General features: G+C 36.9%; 1 pseudogene; it reads left to right on the forward strand.

Annotated features, from left to right (window-relative positions):
• Positions 1-19,816, forward strand: part of LOC102830790 — a 40,892-nt pseudogene that overhangs the window by 2,263 nt on the left and 18,813 nt on the right.

The raw sequence follows: 19,816 nt of genomic DNA on the forward strand, positions 1-19,816 counted from the left end.
ATTCGTAACCACTATGCTACCAGAACTCCTTATATTACCTCTTGAAATGATTGAACATTAACCATTATTTTTGGTACAGCAACTCTGTGTATTCCTTCCATCATCTTTTGGTGCTTTCTGTATCATTCAATATTTTCCTTATACAATTCCTCAATATTTCAAGTCCAGGCTTGAATTTTTGTTTCATTCCTTTAGCTTGAGAAAGACTGAGCCTGTTCTTCCCTTTTGGTTTTCTAACTCCAGGTATTTGAACATTTCATTATAATACTTGATTTATTTTCCTGAGCTGCTCTCTGAATTTTCTGTTCAACTACTTTTCCTCATTTCTTCCTTTTGTTTTAGCATCTCTATACTGGTAGCGTAGTGGTTACGAATCGGGCTGCAAACCTTAGGGCCAGCAGTTCGAAACTACTAGCCGCTCCGCGGGAGAAAGATGAGGCATTCTGCTCCCGTAAAGATTTACAGCCTCGGAAACCCTGTACAGGGTTGCTATGGGTCAGAACCGACTTGACGACACTTAACAACAACAACAACAACAACAATACTGGAAAGCAAGTTTCAGAGTCTTTTATGAAATCCATTTAGGTCTTTTCTTTCTTTCTTGTCTTCTTAGTGATTGTTTTCTTTCTTCCTGTATGATGTTCTTGATGTCATCCACAGGTTTTATGGTCTAATACATCAAATCTGTTCTTGAGATTATCTCTAAACTCAGCAATATGTTTAAGGTCATATTTTGACTCACATTGTTGTTGTTGTTGCTGTTAAGTGCTGTTGAGTCAGTTCCAACCCATAATGACCCTGTATAGGGTTTCCTAGGAGTGACCAGTGAGCTTGAACTTCCATCCTTGCAGTTCAGCAGTTCAAACAGCTTTGCAGTCTGGCACATTAACCCACAGTACCACATCAGGACTCCGTGGACTTGTTTAGATTTTATTCAGCTTCACCCTAATCTTGCATATGAGCTATTGATGGTCTGCTTCACAGTCTGTTGCTAGCTTTGCATTGGTTGATGATATGGAGCCTTTCCATGGTCTCTTCCTGCAAATGTAGTGAATTTGATTTCTGTGTTTTCCAGCTAATGAGGTACAATTTTATTTTGTCATCTTTTATTTTGTTTAAAAAAGGTATTTTCTATGAGTAATCTTTACAAATCCTGTCATGAGATCACCAGCATAATTTTTATTACCAAGGCCATATTTTCCAACTACTGGCTCCTCCTCCTTATTTCCAATTTTTTCATTCCAATTACCAATAATTATCAGTACATCGTGATTGCATGTTTGATCAATTTCACATTATATTGCAAATATCAGCAGGCTCACCCATGATGGACAATTGCAGAGTTTACAGATTGAGACAGACAACGGAGAAGGAGGTATGGATACCTCTGAAGGGTTAGCCACTGAAAGTCTCTGAATCGCAATTCTAGATGATGAACCACTCAAGTTGGAAAGCACTCAAAATACAATGCAGGAATATCTGCCTTACCAAAATAGCATTGATCTTCATGGTATAGATGGATTGAATCTTTCCGGACCTTTAATTGCTGATGGGATACAAGTCAGAATGGGAAGAAACAGCTGCAAACATTAGTTCATAATCTGAACATGGAATGTACCAATTATAAAGCTAGAAAAATTGGAAGTCATAAAGACTGAAATGGAACTCATAAAAATTAATATTCTAGACATCATTGTTGGTGGTGGTGGTGTGGCACTGTGGGTTAATGCCAGACTACAAAGACATTTGAATTTTACAGTGATTCAAGCTCACCAGCTGCTCCTTGCAAACCTCATACAGGATCGGAATCGACTCTATGGCACTTAACAACAACAGGCATCATTGTGATTGTTGTTGTTAATTGCCATTGGTTCCAACTCATAGTGACCCTGTATAGGGTTTCTGAGGAGTGGCTTAGTGAGCTTGAACTGCCAACTCTGTGGTTCAAATCGACCTTGTAGTTCAGCACATTAACCCTTAGTGCACACCAGGACTCCATTCTAGACATTAGTGAGTTGAAATGGACAGGTATCAACAATTTTGAATCAGATAATCACATGGTTTACTATGCCAGGAAGGAAAAATTGAAGAAGAATGGTGTCAAATTATTGTCAAAAAAAGAATATGAAGATTTTTCTTGAAGTACAATGCACTAAGGATGACCAGTTAATACCTCTGTTGTTCAAATGTTTGCATCAACAACTAAAGTCAATGATGGTGAAATAGAAGAATTCCGCCATCTCTTTGGTCTGAAATTGGTCAAAATTGCAAATAAGATGCATTGATAGATATCTAGAAAGATTGTGAACTAGACAGAACATTACATAGACCCTCTACAACAAATATTTGGAAAATCAAATGAAAGAGATGCAAGTAATCATCCTGGAACCCTGAGATTCAGATAGAGGGATAAAGAAGTGTATTGAAAGTTTATTAGGAGAAGAAGCTGAAAGGATTCAGGAAAAAAAAAGGAGATAGACAGGTGAATTCTGTCAGCAGGCCAGATGAAACATGGCCATCTTGATCTTTTCCAAATGACTTTGGAAGCAGATTGGCAGCAGAGGGAAATACTGGTAACTAGCTACAGGAAAGGTGCAATTTTTTTTCTTGTTCTCCCATGTTTCCCTAGTGACCAGAACTATGCTCAGCCCCTACCTTCACCCACCCACAATAAAGCTCCTGCTCTCTGAGTGGTCAGAGCTGTATGGTGTTGAGTCATACAGCTGTGAGCCACATCTTTGTGAGTTGGATACAATCTACACCAACTCTGTTACCTAGATTCAGGTGAGCTCTGCTCCAGACTTACAAAAGCCAGCCCTGGAGTTGTCTTCATTAGAAGAAAGAGTTGAATAGACACAGTAAAAAAGGAAGGCAGAGAAGTGGACTTTATCAGCCGGCCTGACGTGAACTTATAAGCAGATGGTATGGAGGCACACTGGTGGCTGACAGCAAGAAAGGTGTGATGTTTTCTTATTTGCCACATGTCCCTATTGACCAGAGGAATGATCAACACCCCTGCCCCCATTAGCCATCCCTAGCAAAATTCATGTTCTCCGGATGATCTGAGTGGTACAGTAGTAAGCTGCTCAATTGTGAAGTGCATCATTGTGAGTTAGGTACTTTCTGCACCAACCCTGGCTCCTGGATTCAGGTGAGCCCTGCTCCAGTCCAAGAGAGCAGATCCTGATAAGTCCTGAACTACTGAGAATTCTCATGGCTAGCCATCCCTGGTTGTCCTCTGAGACAGAAAATTCTGATCCCAGCTGCTTTTGAGTTTGCATGAACTATTTCTAGATTGGGTGCACAGAATAAATAATAGTTAGGCCTACAGGAATTCCATCTTAGGTGAGGAGCACAGCCATCTCATCCCTTGCTAGCCCACTGCATAAGTCTCCTGGATGGCAGAGTTTTCACCTCTCTGTGTTTATTCTTTTTCTTTCTTCTTCTCTTCCCTTCTCTTGTTTTTTTTATTCTTTCTATATCATATATTTTTTCTCTCATTTTTTCTTATTTTTGTCTCTTTCTCATTCCCCCCCCCACTTCTTTCTTTCTTTCTTTCTTATTTTCTGCTCTTTTTTTTTTTTCCTTTAATACATTCTAGTCTCTTTCTCTTTTCCTCTGTTCACTCTCTAATTGTTCCAGTGCTTTTCCTTTCTTTTTCTTTTCTGTATTAATTTTCTCTTCAATATTTCCCCCTTCATTTCTCTTTCTCATTATTGTATTATTTTTATAGATACTACCTGTTTATTTTTCTCTTGTGTTATTTGTTTTTACATAGTTGTTTGATTATTTTCTTTTTTTCCTTGAATGTGTGTGTCTTCTCTTCTTGCCTCACCTGACTGGTGACAACAACCATCCTTATACAAACCAGTTACAACCATGCTTTCTGTAGCATCACCATCTGGAAAGGAGCAAATACTAGCTGTTATACACCTGATCAACAACAGCAACAGCCAACATCAACCAAACATATGCTAAATAGAGCTGCAAGATTAGAGAATAAAGAACTATGCACATGTGTTTATTCTATAATTACACCCACAAGGAAACAGTTGATGAGAGCTTAAGAACACAACGCTGTGCAATCATCAATTAAATACAAACACAATAACTCCACAATTTCTCAGAGGCAACAGACAATTTTCGCTCAAACAAGGAAACAAGAAAGAATGGCTCAAACAAGTGACTCATATGCAAAGCCAGAAAATATTTTTGAGTAAGAAAAGGATTTGAAACTGCCTGAAAAATAATTCAAAGGAATAATATTTAGGTTCCTTCTACAGATGAGACACCGGTCACGAAGAGCAAGGAAGAATACATGAAAAAACTATAGATACAAATGAACAAAACAGAAGACAGTTCATAGAAAATACATGACTTGCAAAAAGAAACACAGAAGATTAATTCTAAGATCTCAGAAATGGAATGAAAGAGCAAAGAAGTAGATTTAAATCAAAAGAAGCTTGAATTAGTGAGCTTGAAGATAAATCTCTCAATGCTAGTGTAGTAGAAAAGCAATCAGAGAAAGAAGGGGAAAAATCTGAAGAAAATCTAAGATTTATGTGGGAAACTATGAGGAGAAGCAGTTTATGGATTATTGGAATTCCAGAATGGGAAAAGACAAAGAAAGGTCCAGAATAAAATATCAAAGATTTGTTTTGGAAAATTTTTCTCTATCATGAAATACTAGAAATGAGCATTCATGAATCTGAACAAATCCCAAAAAGAATGGACTCCAACAGATCATCAAGGCATATCAATCAAACACTCTAAAATCAAACAAAAGGAAAGATTCCTGAGAGCAGATAAGAAAAAATGAAAAGTTACCTACAAAAGAGAACTAATAAAACTAAGCACTGATTTCTCAACAGAGACCATACAGCAAGTTGGCAATGGTAAGACATATACACAATGTTAAATGAAAAAAAAGGAAAACAAAATAAAACCCTGCCAACCAAGAACCATATACCCAGTAAAACTGTACCTTAAATATGAAAGCAAACTTAGAACATTTCTAGATAAACCGAAAGTAAATAATTTGTAATAAGTAGACTAACCTTACAAAAAAATAAAGGGAGTTATTTGGACTGAGAAACAAAACAGTAGAAAGCTTCATTTTAACATACATTGCTATATGACCCTGAAATGAATCCAGATACAGAAGTATCCAAAGTTAATAAAACCTACAAGACTGGAAATAGGTAGCCAAGAGTTATAAATTTATAATGAAGACAACTACAAAGAAATAGAGGAAAGAGTATAGTTTAAGAACTTGCAAATGGCTAGGATGTCAAGTAGATTTCAAGAAAAAATATGCTATTTCAAACTGGGGAAGAAAGTAATAATATACCAGGGTGAACTCAAAAAATAAGCACACATTCAAATAAAAAAGAAGACTGTTGTAAAGATTTAGCAAACATTAAAATAACAGCAATGAAGAAAATGAAAAGAAAAGCCTAAAAAAAAAAGAAGTCATCATATAAATTTACGTAGAACCAAAGAAACTACAAAAAACAAACAGCAAAATGACAACTAATTCATACATGTTTAATGTCAAAGAATTAAATGCACCAGCCAGGAAACAGAGAATAGCAGAATGGAAAAGAAAACATAATTCTATAATGTGCTGTCTACAAGACACATGAAGACAAAAATAGACTATAAATCAAAAGATAGAAAAATATATGCAGCTAACAGCAATAAAAAGTGAGCAGGTGGGGCAATATTTATTTCTGGTGAAACAGATTTTAAGGCATAAGAATAAAAGAATGACATTATATCATAATTAAAGGACAAATTGACAAGAAGGATATAACTATAATGAATATCTATGCTCCAGATGAAGAAGTTTCAAAATACCTAAATAAAACTGTAATTGATTTAAAGAAGGAAATAAACAGTAACAGTAAGAGATTAGAATATAGCATCATCAATGAACAACAAAACAATTAGAAAGAAACTCAACAAAGAAAGCTGCAGAAGAACTAAACAATACAGTCAACAAACTTGACCTAATAGATTTATACAGAGCACTCAACCCAATAATAGCACCATACACATTCATTTTCAGTGCACAAGGAACATCCTCCAGAATAGACCATGTATTATGCCACAAAGTAAGAATCAATAAATTTTAAAACATTGAAACACTACAAAATATCTTTTCAGATCAGCTACAAAATTTGAAATCAATAGGAAGATTCAGGAAAAGAATAATCAACTACATGAAAATTGAATCGCACTCTGCTTAAAAGCTATTGGGTAATGCAAGAAAGGGAAAAAAATTAATCTTCTAGTAAAATGAGAATGAAAGCTCTGTGACACAACAAAAACAGTCCTCAGAGGGCAATTTATAATAATAAATGCACGCATTCAAAAAGAGGAACAAACCAAAATCGACACATAACCATGACATCTCCAATCATGGCAAAAGAGCAACTAAGTAATTCTACTGCCACCAGAAGAAAAGTGATAATAATGATTAGAGCAGAAATATATGAAACAGAAAAGAAATCATCAAACAAGAAGTTGGTTCTTCGAAAGGATTAATAAAATTGACAAGTCATTGGCAATTCTAACGAAAGGAAATAAGGAGACGATGCAAATAATAGAAATAAAAAATGATATAGGTGATGTTGCAACAGAAACAAAGAAAATAAAAAAAGATGATCACAAAATACTATTAAAATTGTACTGTACCAAATTTGAAAATCTAGAAGAAATGCACAAATTTCTAGAGCTATAATATCTACCTAAACTAACACAGGACTCCTGGTGTGGCATTGTTGATTAATGTGCCAGACTGCAAAGTCCACATGAACCAGAAGGCCAGCAGTTCAAGTTCACCAGCTGCTCGTTGGAAATTGTATACAGGGTCACTATGGGTTAGAACCTGCCTCTATGGCACTTAACAACAACAACAACAAACTAACACAGAGTGAAGCAAAAAAATTATGTAGACCCACAGCAAAAGAAGGCATGGATCATGTGATTTAAAACACCCAACAGCATGAAGTCTAGACACAGATGGCTTTACTAGAGAATTCTACCAAATAATTCTATTCAAAGTATTTCAGAATACAGCAAAGGATGGAAAATTACTGAATACAAAAAACTAGCGAAGTCATCACTGAAAAAGAAAAGTATAGACTAATATCCCTCATGAACATAAAAAGCAGTAATTCTCAACAAAATCCTAGCAAATAGAATCCAACAACATATTAAATGAATTATACATCATGACCAAGTGGAATTCATACCAGTTAGGCAAAAACAGTTTAATATTAGAAAAACAATCAGTATAATCCAACACATAAGTAAAACAAATGAAAAGAACCACATGATCATGCCAATTAATGTAGCAAAGTTATTTGAAAAAATTTAACATCTATTCCTGATAAAAACACTGTTAAAAAATAGGAATAAAAAGGGAAATTACTAAACATATTAAGGCACATATATAAACCAATAGCTAATATTTCTTCTATTGTTGAGAAACTGAAAGCATACCTCTTGTGAACAAGTACTAGACAAAGATGCCTTAGTCACCACTTCTATTCAATATTGTGCCAAAATTTGTAGCCACAGCAAAAGACATCCAAATAGGTGAAGAATAAGTAAAACTCTTTTTAGATGATACGATTGTATTTCTAGAAAATCTAAAAAACTCAGCAAGAGAATTATTGAAACATTCAGCAAAGTGGCAGGGTACAGGATCTACATACAAATATCAATCAAGTACACTTAACACTAATAAAGAGAACTTTGAATAGGGAATCAGAAAAACAGTGCAATTTGCAGTATCTACCCAAAAGATGAAATATTTAGAGATAAATGTAAGCAGAGAAAAAAAGACCTATATAAAGCAAAACACAACTACAAGAGCTATATCATGTTCATGGATTGTAAGACTTAACAATGTGAAAATGTCAACATTACCCAAAGCAATCTGTAGATATAATGCAATCCAAATCTGATTCCAACATCATTTTTTAAAGACTTGGAAAAACTGTTATTTACTTTATATGGAAAAGAAAGAAATCTCGGATAACCAAATCATTACAAACAAAGAACAAAGTGAAGTCTCTCACTGCATGATTTCGAAACCTACTACACAGCCACAGTGTTCAAAACAACTGGGTTAGTCCAATGAAAAACACTTAGATTAATGTAGCAAAATTGAGAAAACAAAAGTGAATCTATCCACTTATGTTCTGCTGATCTTTGACATAGGACCAAAATTCATTACATGGAAAAAAAGATAAACTCTTTAAAAAATGGTGGTGAGGAGCAACAGCAACGCAAGAAGGCAGCCGCTCGAGAGTAAAAGTCCCTCGCAGTTTTTGACTGTTGAAAGAACTCGAAGAAGGCCCGAAAGGAGTAGGGGATGGCACAGTTAGCTGAGGTCTAGAAGATAACGAAGACATGACACTTACAAGATTAACAGGGTTAATAATTGGGCCACCAAGAACAATTTATGAAAACCTTAAGAATGTGGACCTAAATACCCAGAAGCACCCCAATTTGTAAGATTTGTAACACAAATTAATATGAATGGAGTGAATAGTTCTAATGGAATGGTGGACACACCCAAGAGCCATATCAATGCTAGCAAAATGGCAGAATTCATATAACATCAAAGTTGTCCTGCAAGAGCTTTGGTGCCTAATGATGTCTAAAGAAAATATGAAACTCTCTCAACCTCCTGAAGGACAGTGTTAATCAAAAAGAAAAACCACAGGCCCTCCCCTGTCCCCACTCCCATTCAATTTAAGCAGTCTTCATTTTCCACAGTAGTAAATTTTCTAGATACCTCTTGTAGACCTCAAAGTACTGGAAAGGAAGCTCCCACTCAAGGGTAAGTTATCTTAAGATACTGTAAATGATAATAATTTGGTGTCCAATTGAAATACATAAGTTGTGCTATAACAAATCATCCTGTCCGGTGTAACCACTGTCTATGTAATTGACCTCTTGGGATCAAGAAAGTATACTTAAATTGATTTCCATCATAACTGGTGGGGCACCTCTAACTCAACTGTGAAAAGATACATCACACAATCACCTTGCTGCTGATAATATGGCCTAGTGTCTCTGCCTTCTCCCCTTGCCCCACCCCCTGCCCTCAACCCCTCTCCCTGCAACAACCCTCCAGCTTGGGGTGGCTTCTTAGAATAGATGTGAGAGTTTGGGGTTGCAGCCTATGGAACTACTGCTGGGTGTGTGGGGTGCTTAAGTCTTAAATGATGCCCCCATTCCAAGCCACCGACGCCCCCACTCTCCTCCACTACCATCTTGGCTGAAGCATAGATTGTAACCCCCTCTGAAATTGGCTTTTGGTGAGGAATTCAGAGTTTTCTTCCCTAACTTCTCTTTCCCTACCCGAGGGGTGATGCTTCTCCCTTCCTCTTCCCAGAGCCCCTCCCTGCACTTCACCACCCCACACTCCCAATGACACTTCCGTGCTTTGGCCAGAAACCATTAGGTAAGATTGGAATGAGTCTCTGAACTCCCTCGTTTCGTTCTGTAAACACATTGATTTACCCTCCACCAGCCTGGGACATGAACATGGGGTCCTCAGCCCTGCCACCACCCTCTGCTGTAGTCATTGGCTGATTCACTGTTTTAGCTCAGGTTTTGATGTGGTGGCAAGAACAGTCACCAGGGTCGCTCAGACCTGCCAACTCTCAAAGTCCTTTGTGGTTAAACTTGTAGAAAGGCCACATGAAGACACTTGTAAGCACACATGGTACCTCTGAATGTTTTCTTTTCCTGTCATTGCTTTGCTTTTAAAAATGGAAGAAGTTTTAAAATGCAGGGCTCTCATTTGGTCATCCTTGCAATCTATTGGGATCTAATTTGGAGTCTGACAATTGGAACAAAAAGAACCTTGAATTCGTTGTGAACTTTGGTTTTGGCGCTGCTGCTTCCCACGATCCTCAGCAGGGAGTCAGAAAGAACTCAGTGTGCACAGCAGATCCCTGAAATTGACAGGCTTTACCTCCTGGCATTTTGCTGCGTTGTTCCACTTTTCTGCTCGGGATCACTAAATGCTGACATATGGATGCATACTGAAAATAAAGCAATTCATTGTGTGCTAAAAAAAAAAAAAGGTGATGAGAAAACTAGGAAATTATTTGCACAAAAATTAAACAAGACCTATATCTTACGCCAAATACAAAAATGAAATAAATGTGGATTAAAATCCTAAATATAAAATCTAGAACTATAATGATCATCAATTAAAAATAGGGACAAATTAAGGAACTCTTATACTTGGCATAAATACACTATCAAACCACACAAATAGAAGACAAAATAGATGACTGGGAGAAGCAAAAAATCAGACACATACATGCATCAAAAGATTTCACCAACGAGGTAAAAAGAGAAACTGAAAAATATTTTGGCAATGGTATATCAAACAAAGCATTAATACCTAGAATTGATAGAAATTTTAACATTTGTACAAGAAAAATACAAATAATCCAATTTAAAAGAAGGGCAGTGGACACAAACAGACACTTCATCAAAGAATGCAGTCAGATACCCAACAAACATATGAAGTAATTTTCAGTTATTAGTCATTTTTGTTGCTATTGTTGTTAGATGCCATTGAGTCAGTACCGACTCATAGCAACCATAAGCACAACAGAGCAAAACACTGCCTGATCCTGTGCCAATCTCACAATCATTGCTACATTTAAGCCCATCGCTGCTGCCATTGTGTCAATCAACTGTGTTAGGGATCTTCCTCTTTTTCTCTGACTCTCCATTTTACCAAACATGATATCCTTCTCTAGGGATGGGTTCCTCCTGACAATATTCTGAAGTATGAGAAATGAAGTCTGGCCTTCCTGGCCTCCAGGGAGTGTTCTGGCTGTACTTTTACCAACATAGATTGGTTTGTTCTTTTGGTAGTCTACTACTTTTAATATTCTCCTCCAACACCATAATTCAAATACATCAGTTCTTGGGTCAGGAGCTCCTTAGTTCTCAAAATGACACCTTTGCTCTTCAACATTTCTAAGAGGTTTTGTGCAGCAGAGTTTCTTAACGCACTATGTCATTTGATTTTCTTGACTGATGCTTGCATGAGTGTTGATGGTTGATCAGAGCAAAATGAAGTTTTTTTGACAACTTCAGTCTTTCCTCCATTTATATGGATGTTGTTTATTTTTGTTTTCTTTACATTGAGAGGCAACCCCTACCAAAATCTGTGGTCTTTGATCTTCATCAGTAAGTATTTTAAGTCCTCTTTGCTTTCATCTGCAAATTGCAGGTCATTAATGAGTCTTCCTTCTATGCTGATGCCATGATTTTCTTCAAATAATCCAGTTTCTCAGATTATTTGCTCTGCATACACAGTAAATAAGTGTGGTGAATGATTACAACACTGGCTCACACCTTTCCTAATTTTAAACATTCGGTAGTCTATTTCCTAATTTTAAGCCACACTCATTAGCCATTAAAGAGAAGTAAATTAAAATTTTGAGATATCATTTTACCCAGTATTAATAGCAAAGTTTAAAAAAAGAAAAAAAGAAACAAAAAATTCTGTCCAGCATTGGCTACCCAAAATGGGGGCAGGGACCTACAAAGGCAAGAAGTGACTGGCTTACAAGCTTTCAAAAGGGAACCTAGATCCAGAGGACATGGAAGAAGGTAGAATCTCCAATGAGTACTATCCAATCTGTCTAGGCAGGGCTGATGAAATGAAATGCAGATAGGTCTCTTGTGATACAATAGTGAATAGTTGTTATCAGGACTGATTGTGAGGGTTGGAAATGTAAAGGTAGAAGTTTTATAGCAAGGAGGGGAGTGATTAACTTTGCAGTCTAGGAATGGAGGTCCCTTGGACCATCAATGGAGAAGAGCGGAGAGTGAGACCCTACCCAGAGAAGAAGTGATGCCTGAGATGGAGGCAGAGGCGATGACATGGAGAGATGGAGCAGCTGGGGACTTGAGATCCAGAAAGGGAGAGGGGCTGTGTGTTGATGACCAAACGGGGGGGCAGGCATGCAGGGTATAACCTTCGTTTGGTTGATGATATATGGAGGGGATTGTAACCATGGCAAAGATATACAATTAAATGATTGTAAAACTAATGTTCTCCCATGTAAACTATCAAATAATTTACAATAAAATATTTATTTAAAAAAAAAAAATGTTGTCCAGGGTGTGGAGACATTAGTACCCTCTATACTGATGGGGGTGGGGGCTGTAAAATGGTGCAACCACTGTGGAAAATGGTGTGGTACTTCTTAAAAAAATTGGACATAAAAATCTCTTTGCTTGGTATATAACATCAATAAATAAGAATGATGACAGGAATAGATGTATGAAAACCCATGTGCATCTCAGTACTATTCACAATAGCAAAGAGATTGAGAACATCGAAATGCCCTTCAATGGAAGAATAGATAAACAAACTTCAGTATATATACAAAATTGAATACTACAATGGTTAAAGAATAATGATAAATGAAGTTAATCAATCACAAAAAAGATAAATATTGTATGAGACCACTATTATACAAAATCAAGAAAAAGTTTTATTCTAAAATAAACATTGATGGCTGCTTACTGCCGGGAGCCAGCCCAGGCAAACATATTCCAAGGTTTTGCGGACATGGTTGGAAAGAATTGTACATAGTCGATAAGTCTTTATGAATTCAAAATCTTCTTATTACATGCTTTATTATTCTCTCATTCTTTAATGGCCTGCTTATTCTTTACCCTCCTGCTCATTCTTTTCTCTCCTCCCCTCTCTCCTGCTCCTGCTTTCCTCTTTTTCTGCTTCATTATTCCCTTCCCCTGCTCCTGCTTTCATTCCCCTGCTCTTTTTCTTTCTTTATTCTTCTCTCCCTTCATTCTTTACTCTTTACTCTCATCTTTACTTCTCATTCTTTTCTCTACTCCCCCTCCTTTACTCTACTTGCTTATTCTTTACTCTACCTCTCATTCTTTCTTCTTCTTCTCTGCTCTTCTTCCCCATTCTTCTTCTCCTCTCCCTCTCCTGCTTTCATTCTTCTGCCATTCTTTTCTCTCCCCTCCTGCTTTCACCTCTATTCTTCTTCCTACATGTTTTATTTTTCTCCCTCTTATTCTACCATTTTCCTCTACTTACCTCTACTTCTTTCTTCTTTACACTACTCCCCCTCTATTCTATCTTACAACCCCCTTATATACCATTACAAAAAACAGTTTTCATAGCAATCAATGTCCTCAAAATACAATCTATTCTGGGGTACATTCTTCATGGTTTAGGACCCTTAGATTTACAACAGGGATGAGAAGTTAAACATTACATCAACACATACGAGAGACATCCTGGTGCCTTGAAATCTTTTAGTTAAAACATGTGTTCATACATAAATAACTTCTATTCTTTTTTTCTGAGAAGCCAGTTAAGCTTCATATATGTTTCTTAACCTTTGTTAAGTCTTGTTAATTTTAGTTGTTAGGTGCAATTAACTCTCCATTAACTTCTTCCATACACTATCTGTTTATAGTCTTCAAAAACATCACTTATCAGGGAAACTGAGCCTATGAAAACAATTCCCCTATTTTACTGATCAGACTTCTTATTTATGTATCTGTATTCCCATAGCCCTTATCTATAGTCTAATTGTTTTTAGGCATTCTTGTACCCATAGCCCTTATTTATGGCCTAGTTGCTTTTAAGGATTCTTTATTGTCTTAAACTAAGGTTATAAGGAAGAATGTTTACAATCACTAAACCTAAGCTGGTAGTAATTCAACTGACAAACCCTGTCTCCTAGCAGTCTTAAGAACATTGTTAATATAAGTAAAAACTGTCTATAATTACAAGTAGAATAAATGTAGCTAATATATGGCTTCTAACTTTTAATAAAAATATACTAAACTGTAGGAGAGTCAAAATCCAAAGTAAAAGAATACTAATAAAATCATGAATAAATCAGAGAATGAATCAACAAGAGAAAAATTAACTAGGGGCCTGTGCATAAAATATTTCTTCCTTGTAGCTCTGCTATCCAAGGAAAATACTTCATTGTTGTTTTGCTAGAACAATGAGCTTCTTCATGTGCAGGGTTCCCTGTGTCTCATTTCTTTATTTCAATTCCTCGATTAGTATGTCTCAATTTCTTCATTTTAATTCCTTAATTATTATGGCACCTGCCAGCTTACCAGGGGTAGAAAGGAAGGAAGAGTAATTCACTAACTTTTGTTGTTGTTCTTGTTGTTGTTAGGTGCCATTGAATTGGTACTGACTCATAGCAACCTTATGCACAGCAGAACAAAACACTGCCTGATCCTGGGCCAACCACACTACTGTTGCCATGCTTGAGTCCATTCATGCTACCACTTGGCCAATCCATCTCGTTGGGTGTCTTCCTCTTTTTCTCTGATCTTCCACCTTACTAGAGGGTAGTTATTGTTGCTAAGTGCCATCAAGTTGGTTTTGACTCATATACTCCCTGTACAGGGTTTTTCAAGGAGTGGCTGGTGGATTTGAATCACTGACCTAGTGGCCAGCAATATTGTGCTTTTCAGCTTCATCCTGAAATTGCATAAAAAACGCTTGATCGTCTGTTCCACAGTCAGTCCCTGACCTTGTTTTGTCTGACATTGAGCTTTGCCACTGTGTCATCGCAATGATGTAGTCAGTTTGATGCCTGTCTATTCTATCTGGTAAGATGAATGTGTATACTCACTTTTTATGCTGTTTAAAGAAAGTATTTGCAATGAATACGTTTGTTGGTCTTGCAAAATTCTATCATTCAATTTCGAGCCCCATTCCCATCAACAGGACCATTGTTTCCAACTACTTCTCCTTTCTCTTTGTTTTCAACCTTCACATTCCAGTCACCATCAATGCATCTTGATTATATGTATGATCAATTTCAGGCTGACAAAGTTGGTAGAAGTTTTCAATACTGTTATCACTGGCTTTAGTGGTTAGTACCACTAAATTATGCTTCCTTGTAAGCATAAGGATATTTTCCTATCATAGACAGCGCTGTACTTCAAGATAGATGTTGACATTTTCATTTTGGCAATGAATGTGACATCATTCCTTTTCCATTTGTCATTACTGGCATAGAAAATTATTTGATTGTTTGATTCAAAATGACCAATCTTAGTCCATTTCAGCTGACTAATGAATGCTTAGGATGTTGATCTTTATGTGTTCTATTTTATTTTTACAATTCCAACTTTCCTGAATTCACACTTCATACATTCCATGTTCCAATTATTGATGGATGTTTGCAGCTGTTTCTCCTTATTTTGGGTATTGCCCCATCAGCAAATGAAGATCCTGAAAGCTTTATTACAATCATGTCATCATGGTCAACTCTTCTTTGAGGAGGCAGCTCTTCCCTAGTCATATTTTGTGTGGCTTCTAACCTGAAGGATTCAAGTACTGTCACTGTATTTCTTGTGCTATTCATAAAGTTTTAGTTTTCTGGCACTCTATCTGACAATGTTCTGCTGGTATTCATAAAGTTTTCTTTTGAAACATTCAGAAGTAGTCTGGCTTAGTCTGAGTTAGTCTGGAAGACCATCTGAAATCTGTTCACCATGACTTACCATGTTGTTATTTAAAAGACCAATGATGTAGGTTCCAGCATCACAGCAACACACAAGTCTTACATTGCAAACATCTGACAGATGAGTGGTGGTAATGGAACCTTCAGGGGAGAAAATTATGAAAATTTATTTTTATTTTGAAAGCTTTTATTGTGCATGGAGTGGTAGTTTACATGGGAGAATATCAGTTTTACACTCACCCTATTGTATTTCGTATCCTTGCAATGATTATAATCCCCTCTATTCACCACCATTTAACTGTATTTGCTTCTATCCCCTCAGTTTTCTGTTGTCTATTGATTTTTAAATGTACACAAAAATGCTCAGGAATATATAATCACTCAGACAATCAAAGGGCACATTCTGCAAGCCTTCCTCTTGGCCACTAGCACAAAGCCTTTCTCTTTCCATGAGTCTAGAGTCCTCACATGCTCTATCTCTCAATGTCATCATCTCTGGTGTCCATTTCTGGTGTCGCTGCTTCTCTGGATAGGGTCCCACATTCCACTTATGCTCTTCTACCTTAATGGTCTTAGGGTCTTCTGTTCCTGGGATGTTATATTACTTCCCCTATATGTTACAAAACTTCTGCCATTACGGTTGTGACAATCACAATTAGTCATGATAACAAATACTACTGAATCATAAGAATTTTAGCCCCATCCTTTCACAAGACCCATCTAGCCAAAATGAAAAATATTCAGTGGGGATTCTACCTTTCTCCACACACTCTGAAACTAAACTCCCTCTTGAAAACTTGTAAGCCAACCCCTTCATGCTTTATAGCCCTACCATTTTGTGTAGCTAATGTCTAAGTTGCCAATCTCTATCAACCCTGTTTACAGAAGGGATATGTTTGATCCTTGGTGTGAAGACTCCTTCCCTCTCAACTGGTATTTTGAGCTACTGCATTCATAAGTATAGGTGAAGCTCATCAAATTGAAGCAATTTATACTTGTTTCCTTTATCAAATTTCTTTATTTTCTTCTATTCAAGTTATAATTTTTAAGCCATCAAAGCTAGGTCAAATGGGTACTATCTACAAGTTTGTATATTCTTGTGCATCACCCCTCAATTCATACTAGTTGGATGCTTCACTCTCAGCTCTAAACCTCTATGGCTAGGTCTTTGTTCATGGGCGGAGGCGTCCTCAGGTCTCACCACACTTCAGACCAACCAGCCCTTCCTCTTTTCTCTATCATCTCCAGGTCGACGGGAGCCTATGGAACGTGGTTGAATTCAGCTCATATCTTCATTGCTGCTTTTCTACTTCTTCCACTCATCAATAGACCAATATGGTCACCAGAAAGCTTACATGCTTGCTCGTGTGTTCCCTTTGAGTTTCAGCTTTGGAGGGAGACCTTAATGGCTCCCTGGCAAACAACTTGCTTATTTTGTAGTAGGCAATCAGACTGCCATTTTTGTTTTTTTTAAAATTTCCTGCTTGTCTTTCTTTTAAGATATATCTTTGGTTCCTCTAGTTGCTACAGGTTGGTATGCATGGGTATCAGGATTCCACCTAAGGTCCTATACATTACAAAGGCTTCAAAAAGCCTACTTCACTGGGCAAGTTCTAGAATGCCTTTTAGGTATTCCAATGAGATATAGGCTAAAAATGAGCTTATAAATTTTCTGTAATCATGTTTCCCAACATTCCTTTCTATCCCACTCAAGTGTCTATTTTACAATAGTAGGCAAGGGAAACAAATATTAATAAAACAGTCAAACATTTTAACATTATTTACCCTTTGTTACCCATTCAGACTGTACCTTAATTCCTGTATCACAGAGCCCTGTTGTTCTAAGGTTTTTGTTTGTTTGTTTGTTTTTTGCGTTAGAACTATTTACCTCTTCCCATTTAGCCCAAGCAAACCTTCCTAAGTGATCCCCTTATACCTTGTTCTTCTGTCCCCATCTGCCTTCTTGTGTATTGCCTTCCCCAATACTCAAACTATGATGTGTCTGTCCCCTAACCTGTGTTCTACTGTCCCCTCCTTCTCATCCCTGGTAGAAAACAATTTTTTTTTTTTTCTTTTTCTGTTAGTATAGGTATCTTTTCTTAAGCTTCATATTTTTAATGTTTCCATGTTCTTGAATTTTCATTTTCTTGGTATGGTATGAAGTATTAATTTTCTTTGCAGTTACTCTATATTCTATTAACTTTTTTCTACATTTAAAACAGTCTATTTTACCCTACAATCTACCTGACTCCCTCATCACCTGGATCTCTGTTCCTATATTTTTATCTTCCTTGACACTATAATTGTTTGGATTATATACTAATCTCCCAGATCCTCTGAATTCATTCTTGTAGTTCTGTTCTGTTCTGTACTCTTCTATCTGTCAACTGAGTTCTGGGTGGTGTTGCCACATACATTAATCACTGGTTGTTGTCTATTCTTGTTGGTTCTCTGTCCAAGTAACTCCTTTTAGGATGTTTTGAAGCACTAGGTTGGCTTTTACAAAGTCCCTTAGCTTCTGTTTATCTTGGAATGCTATTACTACATCATAATATTTGATTGACAACTTTGCTGGGTATATGATTCTCAGTTGACAATGTTGTTGTTTTTCTCTTTCAGGATTTTATATATGTCTTCCCATTGCCTTCTTGCCTTCATGGCTTCTGCTGAAAGATCAAAGTTTAATCTTGTTTGCTTGCCTTTGTAAGTTATACTTCTGTTTTCCCTAACTGCTTTCAGGATTCATTCCTTGACTTTGGTTTTGGAAAGCTTGATTATGATATGTCTTGGAGACTCTTATGGTGTCTATTTTACCTGGGGTTTGTTGAGCTTTCTGAATGCTTATCTTTTCATCTTTCAGGATGTTAGGGAAATTTCCTTCCAACAGCCTTCAACTATCTTCTTTGTGGTCTTATGTGATCCTTTCTGTTTTAGAATTCCAATAATTCTAAAGTTATTCCTCTTCCTTCCTGAATCTTACACTTCCTTCAGATATTTTAATCCTTTTTTCTACTTGTTCAACTATCTTAGCACTATTAAGAGATTTGTCTTCCAGCTTGCTGGTTCTGGCTTCCATCTCTTCAGTTCTAATACTTTGATATTCCATGTATTGTCCATTTCTCATTTACTATTATTCATTTGTACATCTTTCTGCAGGTTTTGAATTGTTTCCAATGCTATTTCCATCTTACTTCATTGTTCCTGTAGCACTTTCCAGACTTCTTCTTTATTTTTCTCAACCCCTCTGTGGATGGAGCATTTGGATGCACATCAATAACATTTTCCTGAATTCCTTGTACAAAGCCTGCCTTCCTTTCAATGGGAAGTGTAGTTCTATCAGAAGTTATTTTGTTTCAGTGATTCTATCTTGTTTCTTCACATGTGTCAAAATCTTTGACTGTCTTTTGGGCATCTTCAATTACTAGATGTGTTTTCAATAATTAGTTCAATGTATGTTGATATATTATTAAGCTTTCTGATTGTCTCCAGGTATATGTGATCAGAACATGGGCTTCCATTTCACTTTTTTAAATCCTCAACTCAGATTAACTCTAGCAGGTATTGGCTGCCTATCTGGTGTATTGTTGTTGTTGTCAGATGCCATCGAGTCAGAATGAGCTCATAGCAACCCCATGCACAGCAGAATGAAACAATGTCCAATCCTGGGCCAACTTCACTACCGCTGCCACACTTGACACCATCAATGATGCCACTTGGCCGATCCATCTCCTTAGGGGTCTTCCTCTTTTATCTAACCATCCATCTTACCCAGCACGACATCCTTACCCAGCGACAGTTCCCTCCTGACAACATGTCCAAAGTACGAGAAACAAAGTGTAGCCATCTTAGCCACCAGAGAGCACTTTGGCTGCACTTCTTCCAAAACAGATCTATTGGTTCTTTTGGCAGTCCATTGCACTTTTAGTGTTCTCCTCCAACACCACAATTCAAAGGCATCAATTCTTCTATGATCTTCTTTATTCACTGTCCAGCTTTTGCATCCATATGAGGTTATTAAAAGTACCATGGTTTGGGACAGGCACACCTTAGTCCTCAAGGTGACATCTTTGCTCTTCAACATTTTAAAAAGTTCCTGTGCAGCAGATTTGCCTAATGCAATACGTCGTCTGATCTCTTGACTGCTGCTTCCGCAAATGTTGATAGTTGAGCCAAGAAGAATCAAGTCCTTGACAACTTCAATCTTTTCTCCATTGATAAGAATGTTGTTTATTGGTCCAGTGGTGAGGATTTTTGTTTTCTTGACATTGAGATGCAATCCA

This window comes from Chrysochloris asiatica, unplaced genomic scaffold, assembly GCF_000296735.1.
Source record: "Chrysochloris asiatica unplaced genomic scaffold, ChrAsi1.0 scaffold00208, whole genome shotgun sequence".
Taxonomy (NCBI): domain Eukaryota; kingdom Metazoa; phylum Chordata; class Mammalia; order Afrosoricida; family Chrysochloridae; genus Chrysochloris; species Chrysochloris asiatica.